The sequence below is a fragment of the Mustela nivalis genome (genome assembly GCF_964662115.1).
Source record: "Mustela nivalis genome assembly, chromosome: 2".
Lineage (NCBI taxonomy): Eukaryota > Metazoa > Chordata > Mammalia > Carnivora > Mustelidae > Mustela > Mustela nivalis.
This window is the reverse complement of record NC_139021.1, coordinates 179746908-179759005: the sequence shown is the minus strand read 5'-3', so window position 1 is coordinate 179759005 and position 12098 is coordinate 179746908. Positions and strand designations below refer to the sequence as shown.

Sequence of the window (12098 nt, the reverse complement as noted above, 5' to 3'; positions counted from 1 at the left end):
TGCCCTTGGGAAGTTGAGAGAGGATGGAACCCAGAGCCTAAGTGGAAAGCTTGACTGTAGGTGGGAGCATGGAGAAGGAAAGAAAGAAAGAAAGGAAGGAAGGAAGAAAGAAAGAAAGAAAGAAAGAAAGAAAGAAAGAAAGAAAGAAAGAAAGAAAGAAAAGGAGAGAGAGAAAGGAAAAAAAAAAGAAGGAAATGTCCCTAGAATAGCAAAAGCCCCCAGGATGCTGCAGTTGGGACAAACTCCCCACATGTGAGTGGGACAAACTCCCCACTTCCAGATGAAGTGACAGGTTTCTGTTGGCCACAGCTGCCACCTGGCTGACCCCTCCTTGTTTCCAGCTCTGGTTTGCTTTGATTCTAGTGGTGACTCATGGCTGTGTCACACTCCAGGATACAGGGTAGACATCAGCCCTTATAGTCCTGAGGAAGATTCATTCTGCAGCCAGCCCAGCCTGTCCTGATGGGAGCCCCACCTGTGCAACATGGGGCAGGCTGGGGGCTGTGTTTGTGGGACAAGTGCTCAGCTGACTCCCATCTGGGATGTTTTGGGAAACACCAGCAATCCCCCAAATGGGCTTTCTACCAGAGTCAATGGGGTCCTGCCCCTGGCCCTTCCTCAGTCCAACAGAACCAGAGTTTCACAGACCTGGGCTGAAGAAAACTATTTTTCAAAACTGTGCCTGGTAACTAAAAAAAAAAAAAAAAAAAATAGTTTTGTTCTTTTTGTAAAGGATACATTTTAATTGTTAAAAACTTAAGTCACACAGAAAATGCAGAAGAAAGAAAGAAAAAAAAATCATCCTCAACTCTCTCATCTAAGAGCAGCATTATTAGCTTTATGTAGGCAGAACCCCAATGTTTCTTTTTCTTTTTCTTTTTTTTTTAAAGATTTTATTTATCTATGAGAGGGAGAGAGAGAATGTACAAGCAAGGGGAGGAGCAGAGGGAGAGGGAGAAGCAGACTCCCCGCTGAGCAGGAAGACCGATGTAGGGCTTGATCCTAGGACTCTGGGGTCATGACCTGAGCCGAAGGCAGACTCTTAACTGACTGAGCCACCCAGGCACCCCACCCCAATGTTTCTTTAAGCATCAACACTGACAGAAGAAGGCTAGATGGACAGGAACACCTGGTTACACATTCTGAGGCAGGTGGGCCCACGTTAGGTCCCCATAGCTCAGGAGACTCTGCTCTCTGTGGGATCCATGGTACCTTCACTGAGTGCAGCTGTTGGCGGCTAGAGGAGGCCCTGGATGGGGAGTTCTTCCCGGAGGCCCAGGGCTCCCACCATCTCTGTATCCACGTCCCCCTTTCACACACTGCTGGCCCCTCATAGCACTCTGACTGAGCTGTCCCCTCAGATGGGAGTGAGGCAAAGTGCCATTTTCTCCAAACCACCACCTTAAACAAATGGGAGCAAGCAACCATTAACAACATGAGACAACACGTTAATGTTGTGGCTTACCCAAAACAGGGGACCATGGTTACTGCTGACCCCAGTGCCTCTGAACCAGAGCTTCCCAACAGAGGTTTATGGTGTTTGACCTTTCAGTCCATGGTGAGGCTGGGGTTGGTGTGCACAGGCAGCAACACCCCCAGGCCAGAAGCATCCAGCAAAGAAGCCTCAGTGAACCACAGAATGCTATAGATATAGTAGCGTTTTCTTATGTATAAGCTGGTAGATTAGTGTTCTGGGGTTGCTGCAACAAAATACCAAAAACTTGGTGACTTAAAACAATGAAAATTTATTTTCTCATAGCTCTGGAAGCCAGAAGTTCAAAATGTAGATGTCAGCAGGGTTGAGCTCCATCTGGAGACTCTAGGGGAAGGTCCTTCTTCTCCTCTTCCAGCTCCTGGCTGCTGTTGGCATCCCTTGGCTTGTGGCCACACTGTTCCCATCACTGCCTCTGTCCTCATATGGCCTTCTCTCCTGTGTCTTATAAGGACACTTGTCATTGGATTTTGGACCAGCCCTAATGGAAAACGATCTCATCTTGAGATCCTTGAATTCTATCTTTGAAGACCCTTTGGTCATGTTGACAGGTTCTGGGAAATGGACTATCTTTTTGGGGTCACCACTCAACTCACTAGCTGTGCTGTGAAAAGCTGGAAGCATGTCTAGCTGCCTGGAAAATAGCAGTGAGACCCTCCTTGGCCTTGGGGAGATGTGGTGGTCCAGGTGTGAGTCCCCCCAGACTCATGAGTTGAAATCCTAACTGCCTGAGGTGACGGTATTGGGAGGTGGAGCCTTTGGGAGGTGGTTACGTCCTGAGGGGAAAACCCTTAGGAATTATTGCCCTTTTAACAGAAACCCTACAGAGCTCCCTCAACCCTGTTTGGGGACAGAGCAAGGAGTCTGTGACCAGAGGAGGGCCCTCACTTGACCATGTTGGTGCTCTGACCTCAGACTTCCAGCCTCCCGAACTGTGAGAAGGACATTTCTGTTGTTTATAAGCCACCCAGTCTGTAGTGTTTTGCTAGAGCAAGCTGAGCAGTCTAAGACAAGAAGTTTCTCCAACCAGGGCTCTACCACTCTGTATGCCTCGAACGAAGTGTCTGAGCCTGGTAAGGGCTTCAGAGAGCATCCGGTTGCTGGAGGAGGGTGGCATCTTGGGGGGGTGGGGACGCCCCATGCCCCATTCTCCACACCACGTCCTGTGCACCTCTTCCCCCGAATGTTCATCTCTATCCTTTATCACGTCCTTCACTGGGTAATACGCTGCTAAGTGTGAGTGTTTCCTTGAGGTCTGTGAGCTGTTCTAGCAAACGATGGAGCCCAGGGAGGGAGCGGCGGGCACCCAGACGCAGAGCCCGTCGGTCGGACGTACAGGTGGCACCCGGAGACTTGCGATTGGCACCTGAGGTGGGGGCAGTCTTGTGGGACCGAGCCCCGCACCTGCGGCATCTGGGTCAACTCTGGTCAGAGTCGGAATTGAACTGAATCATGGGACGCCTGGCTGGTGTCGCAGAGGAGAGCTCCATGGGTGGGAAACCCACATCCGGTGTCAGAACTGTTGTGAGTGTGGGAATAAAGTGTTTTTTCCAATGCCGTGCCCCACGAGGCCACCAGGAAAGGGGGCACACATCCTGTGTCCACAAACATAGGAAGCCACGCGCTCAGCCTGAGGATGTCCGGTTTGGCCAGGAAACCTCCTCTCTGAGACTCAGGGAGCTTCCTCGGCAGCAGCCTTCAGGGGCACATCGAAGGGGTCCCCAGGGTGTCCGTGGGTCAGGGAAGCTGGTTTGGGGGGCATAGAAGCCTGACCTCTGCCAGGTCATCCATCCAATCACACCTTCAAGGTGCCTACTAAGTGCCCAGAGGTGTGCAAGACTCAGGGATCCTGATGGCAATGGGCCACCCCTGTCTCCTGGAGGCCCTGGTCTGATGGGGGTCAGCTGGCCAGTTGGAGGGTCAGCCTTGGGAAACGGGATCCCAGGCCCCCTCAGTCGAGTCAAATGGACGATGGCTGTGTGCAGGAGAAGGCTCAATCCTCTGAAGAAGGGGTCCTTGGGGGACCAGAGGAGTGTAAAAGCCCAGCTCATGGGGCCTGGGAGCCAAGGCGTGTCGCGGGGGGCTTTGGTGGGGTGAGGAGGGAGTGTAGGAGATGCCCCCGGCTCCGGGTCTGCTGTACGTTAGAGGCAGGTGCAAATTCTCCTCCATGTCCGGGGTCTGGAATGGAGCAGTGGTGACAACAGCCGTCCCTGCCCCTCCTCAGAGCAGGCCACCCTGCTCTGAGTCCCGACCTTTCAGTGTAACCCAGTCAGAGCGCTGGCTTCCCTGCCCTGGGCCACTCTGGGGATGCTCTGTCACTCTCTCGCCCATGGTCTCCCCGGGGCTGGGCTGCGTCTGGCCCTCGGCCAGAGAGAGAGCAGCCCCCGTTCACACCCACAAAGTTGGGAGCAGAGAGCCTCCAGCACCTGGCATGGGTTTCCTATCTCGGCTCCAACAAGCCTCCATGATCAGTGCCTTGGGGGACCGAGGAAGAAGCCATTCCCTTGCTTTCCCAGCTGCTGTAGAGGCGCCCACGTGCCCACCCCGAGCTCGGCCTCTCCGTAGGAGCCCCTCCTGCTTCCCTTGAGTGAGGACCCTGTGACCACTCGGGGCCCATAGACCCTCCCCATCACTAATGGATCACTAATATAATCACGCCAGCCCAAGGAAACATAGTCTCAGGTTCGGGGCACCAAGACGAAGACATCTTTGGGGCCAGTGTTCTGTCTACCATGCACTGTGGGAGCCGCAGCCCTAACCTAAGCTAATCTTTACAAGGATACCGTGAGCTATTGCAATGTCCATTTTACAGATGAAGGACTGAGGCCCAGAGAGCTTGGGCAATTTGACCGAGGGGCCCCCGCCTGGCTCCAGAGCCCTAACTCCCGCGCCTCACACGTCTCCCTGGCCTGAGATGAGGGGAGGGCGTGAAGGCCAGGTCTTGGGAGGGCCGGAGAGGCAGGACGTGGGCACACAGGACCCAGCATGGCCCCCCCTGCCCACCACGCCAGCCGCCTGGCCGCTCTGCCCTGCGGGGCCAGATGCGAAGCAGGCTTCGTGCTTCAGCCTCTGGGCGCGAGTCCCGGTTTGACTCTGAGCAGCCGTGGACAGGCCGCCTGGTCTCTCTGAGCTTCAGTCTCGTCACCTGAGAAACGGGAAGAACTGTTACTCCTTTCCCAGACTTATTGCGCAGCTCTGGCGCGATGGTGCAGGCCACGTGCTTTAGAACAAGCCTGGGCAGTGGGAAGTGTCTACATATAGTCACCGAGGCTGTCCTCTCACTGAAGGGAGCTGTTCCATTTCGCTGGCCACGTGTGCAGCGAGGCTGCTGCTGACCCGAAGTGAGGAGGGTCCTGGGCGCTGGGCTCAGTGATGGAGGAGCCCCTCTGGGTCTCACTGTGGCCAAGGAAGCCAACTTGCTGTGAGGCCTTGGGCGAGTTTCTTCCCCCTCTGTTCTCCCACCTGTAAAACAGTAGCATTGACCCACATGGGGCCTCCAGGCCCTGCTGTCCTGGGGGCTGTGTGGTGGCACGGCCGATGGGGGAGGCACAGGCCACCATGTGGTCAGATGGGGAAGAAACCTGTTTTCCGGGGGGGCCCTAGGAGGCAGGCTGGCTGGCACATTGGGAGCACGCTGGTTGGTGCTTAGGGTGCCTGTTGGGCTGGCCCTTGGGGGTCATGCTGGATAAATACCCAGAAATGGAATTACTGGGTCATACGGTATTCTGTTGTGAATGTTCGAGGAAGGTCCACACCATTGTCCAGAGCACATGAAGCAGTTTGCAGCTCCAGTGGCAGAGGCACGAATGTCCCCTTTCTCCACAGCCTGGCTGACACCTGCTGTATCCACATCTCCTTGGTTGTCTTTCTCTCCATAAGGTAATTTCAGGACAGCGACTGTCCTAACATAAGCTTTCTATTAGCCTTTTAAGCATGGAGTTGTCTACAGATTGTAACATTGCCCCCAGCTTCCCTTTCTGACAGAGGCACCAGGGACACGGACAAAGATCCCGCGTGCCCTCTGTGAAGAAGGGAAAAGGGACGAACGTCCTCTTGAAAGAGTCTGAGCAAACAGCCGGCCTGGACTGGCGCTTCCCGCCACGGCCGGAGGGGACCCCTGGCCGCCCGACCCCCATCTGCTGACCAGCCTCAGTCCCAGCGGGGTGGATGTCTCCACTCGTCCTTCCTGCTGTGGCTGCACTTTCATTTCCAAGTTCAACGTCCGTGGTAAACAGGAGACTCCAGAACAGATTTCTTCCCGTCCTCCATCCCCGCCCGTGTCAACCCACCAGACAGATGTTTTCCACTCGTCCTGCCTTGTCCCAGGCTAGGCAAAGTTCTGAATCGAGAAAGGGAAAATATAATTGCCGCGAGGAGTCAAACATCTTTACCCTTGAACGAGAAAAGTCGTTCATGTCTTCGGTGGGTACTTTCTGAGCATGGCCCTGGGATGTGATGGGTTCACAGGCTCCATCCTTTAACACACTCAGAGTCCGGTGGAGGGGACGAGAGAGAGAGGGGCCCCGTTGGGGAGTGAAGGGAGGGGTGGGGGGGACTGATGTAAAGGGAGCCAGGGACCGCGGTGGGAGGCCTGGGGAGGGGTCTTGGAGGGAACTGAGAGCTCTCCAGGTGAAGGAAGGCATCCCCCGGAGGGAAAGCATCAGCGCTATGGCAGTGAGCGAGGAAGGAGGCTTGTTGGGGGTGGGGGACTGGACTCTGGGTGTGGGTGGCAGGGAGAGGCCCAGTGGATCTGGGGCCAGGCTCTTGGGCTGCATTGCCGAGGGACAGGAGGGATCTCTGGGAAATCTGAGCAGGGAGTGATGTGGTCATGCCTCGGAGGGCAGGCTGGGGATGGCAGGTGGAGGCAGTGGTCTGGGGGGCCCAGCCAGGTAGGGGATGGGGTTTGAGAAATGCTCGAGAGATCAGAGCAATTCACCCCCGGGAAGCTGGGGGTTGAGGAATGAAGGAGGGTCTGGTATCTCCCGGGAGGTGGGAGGAGGAAGACGTCCGTACCCCAGACCTTACTGGGCTTCAGGTTCAAGTCAACTGGCTGGAGCAGGTTATACTCTGGCCAGGAGGAGCAGGGTGCTAGGCAGGTATGCTGGTGAGGACCTGGGAATTATACACACACACACACACACACACACACACACACACACACACACAGGTGGAGCTTGGGGGTATAATAACAGACATTTATTGAGTGCTTACTCTGTGAGCAGACACTTGACACATGTCATCTTACTAACTTCTCCGCATTTTACAGATGAGAACACGGAGCGTTGGAGAGAGCACACGGGTGACTCTAGGCATGGCTGGCAGGGCCACAGCGGGATTCTGTACCAGGCAGCCTGAGTGCAGAAGTGCTTTGCCCCCTGAGGTTCACAAAGCAGACACCCACCTTGGGGGACATGGTGAGCCTGTGCCTGGGGTTGGCATTGGGTCTGAAAGCTCCTGAAGCCTTCCCCATGCCGCTCGTGGGACGAAGCTGCTCCTCTTTCTCCAATCCCTTCTCTCCTGTTGTCTAACGGGCCCCAGGTGTAGAGAACTGGCCGACACATCATCTTTGTTGATGACACTCGCAGAGCTCTCCATGCAAGACCCTCTTCCCTCTGCCTGCCTCCCTCCCTATCTCTCCCTCCCTCTCTTCCTTCCTGCATTTTAATCTAATGAACACCCGTTAACCAACATCCGACAAGAAAGCTGGAATGCTGACAACAATTGCCATGTTGTGCTCCCCCATCCAGAGCCTTCCTCCCCCAACCCCAGGGAAGAGACGCTCAGAAGTCTTCTCTTTATCATTCTCCTGGTTCCATTTGATCACATCTAAATAGATTCTCAAAAACATTTTTAATTTTAGTCATTTTTTAGCTTGAAAAAGAGTATTCTGCTATATAATTAAAAAAAACTTGAAGTTTTAGAATAGTCTTGGATGCACAGAAAAATTGAGAATACAGAGGATTTGTATAATCTTTTTGGATTTTCTTTTTTTCTCTCAAAATTATATTACTGTTTTGGAAAGCGTTTTGGCATTGTCTCCTGAAGCTGAGCCTTTACATACCTCGCATACCAGCCATTCTTCTTCTGGGTATTACCAGAATGCTCGTGGCAGCACCACTGCTGGTATTAAAATGTTGGAAGCAGCCCAAATCCTGGCAACAGAAATAGGTAAATAGATACATGAATTATGGTCTAGTTAAACATTGGGATGTCAGAGCAGTAAAACTGGACAACAGCAGGGAACACAAATGTGAGCGAATCCTAGAATCTAATTTGGATGGATATTCAAACAATAATGGATATTCAAATAAAATAAATGCAAATAATGAGGGATATTCAAATAAAATAAAAGGGAGTCTGAGGTTTTTCTCTACTTGGTATATACGGGACTCCAAAAAGTTGTCCAGCGTTTAGGGACGGTCTTGGCCAAAGCCCACCACCTTCTGAGCACAGGATGAGCAAACGTCAAAACCGAGGTTCTGTCCGCAGGGAGACCCCCGCCAAGGTTGGTTTGGAGCTTCAGGCATGACCAAGTTGAGTCAAGGTGACCAGAACTGAAGGTACCTGTAGAAAGTTACAATGCACCACAGTTGGAGCCTGGAGAGCTGGGGTGGGAGGGGGCCTCTGCCAGGACTGCAGAGGGATTGAAGGTGGCTCCCAAGGTGTGGGGGTGAGAAAGACCTGGAAACTGGCTGACCCAGTATTGCGGTCACTAGCCAGCGGCCCAGAGCGGGGCAGGGCAACTTCTTCAAGTGCTACCCCAGCTGAACAAACTGTCCCTGAGCCCCATCCAATTTCCATGCTCACTTAGCAACCCTCATATTTTTCTAAAATAATTTTTTTAATAAAACAGGGCATCCTTATAAAATAAAAAATTTAAATGCATAAACTAGAAAGAAGGAACAAAAATCATGCATGGTTTCAGCACTCGTGGTTACATTCTGTTTAAAAATTAGATGCTCGAGGCTCCTGAAGGTGCAGCGGTTTCATTTCAGCCGTTTCCATATACTAATAATTATATCATACGCATTATATTAACTCTAGTTTTTTATCCAAGCACATTTTTGCATTGTAAACCTTTTGGGGTTATCGTCTTTAATGAAGGTACGTAGTTTGTTGGGTGGAATCCGTGTATCTCTCTACCCATCCGTCCATTTTTCTCTCCCACCTCCACTTTATGGAATATATTCTATATAGAATATATATTTTTATTCCAATGTTGGTTATTTTGGCTGTTTCTAGGTTTTCACTATTACAAGTAATCCTGCCAGGAATATCTTGGTGCAAAAAGCTTTTTCAGTATTCAAATTATTTCCTTAGGAGAGATTCCCAGAAGTGGAATTATTAGATCAAAGGGTTTGAATATATTTAAGGCTCAGGAGACTTGCTGCCAGATTGCTTTCCAAATGTATGGCAACAATTCACCCTCCTGCAGGCATCCTGAGATCAAGCTCATTCCGCTGCATCTTCAGGAGCCTCGAGCATCTAATTTTTAAACAGCTCCGCTAATTTCTGATGACCAGTCTGTGGAAATCAGCGGTATCCTAGAAAAGACAGGAGCTGCCCTAGAGTACCGCGTCCTGGGAAAACTCGGTCCTCCATTGTGAATGATGCTGTTGTCTGGTTGACTTCTAGCTTGCCATCGTTGGACTCCGTGGGAGCCAGTCCCTGGGCAAGATGACCACATCGAGTTCTATGGTCTGTTAAGCTGAGGCCTAAGCCCATGGACCTGAAGGCTGAAGGATCCAGCCGGGCACCTCTTTGGTTGCTCTTAACCGCAACTCTTTCTGGAGAAAGAATGTGCTAGAAGGGAAGAAAAATAGAAGGATGCCAGCCATTGGGGGAGGCTATTGTTGGCCACTCAACATCTATTTCACTCCTATTGATGCAAAAGGAACAAACCTCTTTAAACACTTTTAAAAAGAAAGAAAAAGTTTTATTCGAGCCCAAGTTAGAACGGCTGCCCAGGATACATGATCTTTACAAAGAGTGCTCCGGGAATGGAACATTTGGTGCAGGGTGATGTGTCTTTTACATAAAAAGAGTTACAAATCATCATGACCAAGGACATTCCAGAAAGTTACAGACCTTATCTTATGTTTTTAGTATGTGCAAAACCGTATGACTTTAAGCTTTTGGGAGCCAGGAAGGGTTTGTGTGTGTGTGTGTGTGTGTGTGTGTGTGTTTGTTTTTCTTATCTTTATTTTTGGAATCCTCTTTTTTGATTATTTATTATTTTTTTTAAATAAAGCAGACATTCAACGCGTGGTCGGGGCAGAACTAGAGCCCGTGCTTTGAGGTTTTGTGGAGGCATTTTGAACACTGGTAAAATGTTAAGGGAGCTTCTCTGGGAGCCTGGGAGCAGGGCCTACTGGTGTGAAAAGTTGACAGTTTTCTTTATCACTCCTATGTTCCTCCCACCGGTGGACCTATAGTTTCTTCAGGCAGTCATGTAGATCCCCAGATCTAAGGGCAGGGGGATTCCAGACCCCAGCTGCAGGGGTCGAATCACAACTGTAATAAGGCAAGTGTAATAGTATCATTCCTGCTGGCCAGTCATTGGTTCAGGCAGGCATGTGATGCCCTTTTGGTTAATAAAATGTACGTAGACGTTGGCAAGAGTAAAAGTAAAGTAGAAATCAAAGCTGGGACAGATCTTATCGACAGGATGCTTTCAGCCCTTTACCCTACATCCTTCTTGCTGCTGGAATGCACATGAAATGTCAGAGGCACAGCAGCCCTTTTGTGACTTCAAGTTGACAAGCATGGCTACAAACAGCAAGAATGGCTGAGCAGAAAGATAGATGAGCCGGTGTCCATGAGGAGCTGGTCCACTCTTGAATTGCCTTTTCCAAGACTTACTTCCTGTTATGCAGAAAAACAGGGTTATATTTATTTATGTCACTTTGGCTTCTCAGTTACTTGCATCTGAATGCGTTCCTACCGAGAGATATGCCAGGATAAATAATGCTAGCTTTGTAACAATGTCTCAGCAGCTAAACACCGTACAGTTCATTTCTCACTCGTGTCACAGTCTGATGTGGGGTGGGCAATGCTCTCCAAGCCGTGACTCAGGGATCTAGGCTCCTTCTATCTTGCGACATTATCTTTTTCACACATAGTTACACATAGAAGGGGAGGGGAGCACAGACAGCCATGCCCATGACCTACGGCCAGTCCTGTAAGCAGCATGGGTCACTTTTGCTGACATCTCCGTGACCGGGACCCAGTCATAGGGCCTCAATCTAACCAGTTGCAAGAGAGGTTGGGATGGAGGCTTTCTGTATGCCCAGGAGGAAGAAACAGGGTTAGTGAGCAAGCAGCCAGTCTCTGCTCCACACTCCCGGAAAGGGAAACATCCCGAAGATGAACACGTTGGCATCATGGTTTGCCAAGGACCCATCTGGGAATGTGCATTCTGGATCTGGAAGGCGAGATTGCTCTAACGTGCAGTGGCCGAGCTGCGCCCGAGACTGGCAGTCTGTCATCGGCGTCCAGGGCAACCGTGCCAGGCGCCCAATTTCTGTTTTTGTTGTTTTCAGTTCTGCAAAAAAGTGGTCTTGACATTTTTCAGAAGCGTGATTTAGAGAATAGTAAGATCCTCCCTCCCTCTCTTTCCCCCTCCCCCTCCCTTCCTCCCTCCCCCTCCCCCCTCCTCCCTTCCTTTCCTTCCTTCTCTCTCCCTCCTCTCTCTCTCCCTCCTCTCTCCCTCCCTTCCTCCCTCTCTTCCTTCCTGTTTATATATTCTGAAGAGAAGGGTGACTTGTGGCTTGCTTTGGAATGGACTCGTCAGGATCTAGATCCCCTCGGTCAGAACGTCTTCTCTTAGAGGCTGTTTTCACAAATTCACTTATTAACATCATGGGTCCTGACTGTGCAAAACTCTGGGTCACCCTCGGGGCCCAGATAGACACATATCAGGGTTCTTGCCTTCAATGAACCTGCCATTTTGTCAGCATCTAAGTCCACAGTAAGGGGGGAAGGACAGGAGGAGGCCAACAGGGGGACCATGGCTGAGAGCCCAACGCTGATGGAACCACACAGGGTCACATAGGGGAAGCTCGCTGGGTAGGGCCTTTATAGCAATCTTGGTGCCAACATTCACTCATTCAGGCAGTATATGCAAAATGCTGAGAACCGTGTCTGGCACATGACACACTATTTTCACTCATCCATCTGTCCATCCATCCATCCATCCATCCATCCATCCATCTGACTGGGAAGGAACACTTGTTATGTTCCAGGCCCTGGGCTGATGCTGAGGACAGGTAGGGAGGGCTCTGTAAGGTTGACAATCTGGTGATCTAATTCTGATGCTCCATCCCCTGGAAGACCATGTAGTCAGACAAGCAGACCTTTGCAGCACAGTGATGCGCGGGCTGCTGTTTCTTGTGGGAGTGCACAGGTGGGGGCACTTCACAGCTTGCGGAGGTACGGAGGGCTTCCTGGAGGAGGTGGCACCTAACCAGTAGGACGAATAGGCAGGAGCTGGCCAGGCAATGATGGTTATATAATTCACAGGACTCAAGGCAGAAGGAAAATGCAGAGCTTCTCATTCATAAAGACAAGACAAGACCACTTAAAGGCACTAAAATATAAAGGTTTC

General features: G+C 51.2%; 1 long non-coding RNA gene across 6 annotated transcripts; it reads left to right on the top strand.

Annotated features, from left to right (window-relative positions):
* The first annotated feature begins 2713 nt into the window (after positions 1–2713).
* On the top strand, positions 2714–9769 carry LOC309860124. 6 transcript variants are annotated; one of them, XR_014309176.1, is made up of 4 exons: positions 2714–5914; positions 6759–6906; positions 7515–7660; positions 9128–9769. It is a non-coding gene; the product is annotated as an uncharacterized lncRNA (long non-coding RNA). The 6 variants fall into 6 exon arrangements; XR_014309175.1 differs by lacking the exon at positions 7515–7660; XR_014309177.1 differs by lacking the exons at positions 7515–7660; positions 9128–9769 and having other exon boundaries at positions 2714–3016; positions 5240–5914; positions 6759–7336.
* The last annotated feature ends 2329 nt before the right edge of the window (positions 9770–12098 follow it).